The sequence below is a fragment of the Anoplophora glabripennis genome, unplaced genomic scaffold, assembly GCF_000390285.2.
Source record: "Anoplophora glabripennis isolate ALB-LARVAE unplaced genomic scaffold, Agla_2.0 scaffold616, whole genome shotgun sequence".
In the NCBI taxonomy this organism is placed as follows: Eukaryota; Metazoa; Arthropoda; class Insecta; order Coleoptera; family Cerambycidae; genus Anoplophora; species Anoplophora glabripennis.
In genome coordinates, this window is record NW_019416754.1 from 251,818 (window position 1) to 255,159 (window position 3,342).

Below are 3,342 nucleotides of genomic sequence, written 5' to 3' on the forward strand. Positions count from 1 at the left end.
TCCTTTATTATGGCAAGGAACTTATAGACTCCCAAATAGATGAACAGTATACAAAAAATTCAATCTTTAAATCAGTAATATGTTACCTATATTTATGTGTCCAAATCATTAAAAATAAGCAATATTTGTTAAATGAAAGATAAAATCTTACATGCGAGATCTCCCTTAAATTTCTTCCTACTTCTCTTTTAAAACCACATGATTTACAAACTTATTATTAGCCACTATATATATGTCGTCAAAATACATTTGTTAAAATGAATAAAGGAAATACAATCCTGTTAATCAAACACCGTTCTTTTTCCGCTAGCCTGAAATATACAAGTTCCAGTTTAAATAATAATATGCTATATGAGATACATAGCTATATAAATATCATCCTAGATCGATACAAGTATTATTTATTGTTAATATATTCGCAGAATAAAAAAATCGCATGCGCTTAGATCGTTTCAAATTGAAATTACATTATTGAATTGTTGTTCTAGATGATTATGGTGTCTGGAGGCACGTCCGACCATTTATTTCCACCCAGCGGCGTCTCTCGTATTCTCTTTCATCTAAGAACAGCCCATCTGATAACGACTTTAACTCAGAAAAAGCCGTTTTAGCTGCCGAGTCGGTATTCACAACTGTAACTTAAATTATCATTATACACAACTTGTCGTTGATCTACTGTCGTTACTTATTCTACAATTAAAAAATATAACATTGCAAACTAACAACTAATGCATTATCTCCATAGACATTTATTTCATTATTTCAATAGGGTTATTTTCAGATGAAGTAACGAGCTGCACTTCTTAAGTAATTGAGATAGAATACAAGCCTAAATAAGCAAGGTATTACATGTAGGTATGTATAATATTAATAGTTCTAAATCACTTTGAAATAAAAAACAGTATACCTAGAAAGAAAGTAAATGTAGCTCCAAGATGTTTTACCGAAATACTGAAGTAAGATGTTTCACATATATTATGTAAAAATATTTATTTGTGGCTTTATTTAAAGTTTTTTTTCTATGGATTTTCTGGAATTTTGCTATACTGCAAATAAAAAAGCGTATTGTTTGGTTGTTTCGTTTCTGTATTCTATGAACAAATTTATTCATTGTGTACGTTACCCTTTAGTTGGGATTTAATTATAAGCAAAGGCTATACTTTGTGATGACCTTTAATAACATGAAATGACTTGTGTAGGAGACGCGGCTCGCTTTGCGGACTCTGTTTTCCCAATGCCGAGACTGACTGACGCAAGAAAAAGTCATTGCACCGGGAATAATTTGGTGAAATGTCCGACCTTGGCAATCGCAATCCTTTGAAGTGACGGATGGGAACAAACCTTCTCATCACATGCACAGGTTAGTCGGACTTCTGACAATTTAAAAATATTTTTTCTAGAAATTGATTTCGTTAGGAACAGAAATATTTGTGGTGGTGTTGTTAATCTACAAAGTTGCAACAAAATCGTAAACAAGGTCAGCAAGGCGATGACACTATACGTGGAATCAGATATTCTAAAATCTGACATTAAGCCAGGACGTCGCATCGAAGGTAGTTATAAAATGCGTATTACTTTAATATCATCTAAGAGTGTGTGACAGTGTGTCCCAAAATGATGGAACAAAATTCATTTTTTTCCCAGTTGATTTTAAATAAATCGATCAAGTAGTAAATAGAAATTGTCACATTTCTGCAATATTTGATTTTTGTTTTTCAAACAAATAATATAAATTATATTAATAACTTTGTATTTTTTTATAATTAAATCAGCCCTTCATAAGTCTGTGGGTATACTTATTGAGGTTGATTCATAATTTACTTTAAGGCTTACGGTTAAACACGTGACCAAGTTTGCCTACAAAGAGCCAGTGGAGAGAATAAGAGAATGCTGACTTGTTGCAACAAAACCCCGAAAAATGTGCTGTTCGCTAGCTAATCCAATCGGGATGGCGACAATTTATAGATACACTGAGACAAGGGCTTCATAACCTTATATCGCTTTCACGCTTTCACTTTCGGTGCCTATTACTGGTATCGAATTAATGTGATCATAGTTTAAAATCTATAAACTATCTAAAATCTATAAACAGTAGTGCCCAGGCTGAACGTACTTTTGCTTTACTTTAAAATGTATTAAGTTAAACCAAATCGAGTATATTTTTCCTAAATTCTCGTCAGATGAGATCATAATATATACCTTTTAGCAACATTACAGGGTGTTTTTGAATGGAGTAGCATAAATGATACCAGTGAATCTACATTTCAAAATAACACGATCTGCAAAAAATCGCCTTAGTAAAATGTTCACCCCTGAAGAGATATGGGCCATCAGTTTCCAAAAAATTATGAAAATTGGCTGTAATTTGAAAACCGAACGAGGTACAAATAACAAATTTTTACAGGTTGTTTACTAATACAGATGCGAGTTTTCAACTATTTTTCGAAAATTTTAACCCCTCGAAAGGGGTTGAAATAACCACCCCTCAAGACATTTTTTGTCATAACTTTTATATTTCGTAAAAACTCGATATCCAAAAATACGCATTAGATAAACTGGTTCTTTTAGAAACTTTTACCTCTCTAGCAATTTTCCTTTAAAACTTTTCGTTTATTAATAAAAAAATAAAATGTATTACCATTCACCTCACACCGTATATGATTGCAATCAATCAAAGAAAAACTAAGTGTGCTGCTGTCATGCCAGTTGTCACAATTAACTCTTCTGTAAGTTGTCACTGTTATCAGCTAAATACTTTTTGGGTGTAAATTAACAAGAATTATGCCAAATTTTACTAATGATGAATATGTGGACATGCTACAAGTGTTTTTTTCTACGATCGTGCAAAATTTACTACTTATTGCACTACCTACTGTGCCAAAAGTTTAACTTTTTTTACAGTAGTACAAAAAAAATATTGATTACAAGTTTAATCTAAGCATATCCATAAGTACCTAACGTCTGACATTGACAATTTGCGCAATTAATTTCCAGTTGTCAGTTAAAATTTTAATATTATGTAAAATACTGTTAAATAAAATTTGAAATAAAAACAATCGTAGAAAAAATGTTGCGTGCAACATGTGCAAAAAGCATATTTGTTGCACTTAACATGATTGCAGCTCTCAACTTCGTCTCGAGCTGCAAACTTCATGCATCGTACAACAAATACACACTCTTTACAGTAGTTGCACAAATAACTGTTTGAATGTCGCAGAAACTTTTATTAAATAGAAGTACAATGAAAACGAAACTAAGAAATAATTTATTATCAAAAAGAGAAAAAACAAAAAACTTAGTTAAAGGACATTTTCAAAATAATTGCCATTTCTTTCTAAACAC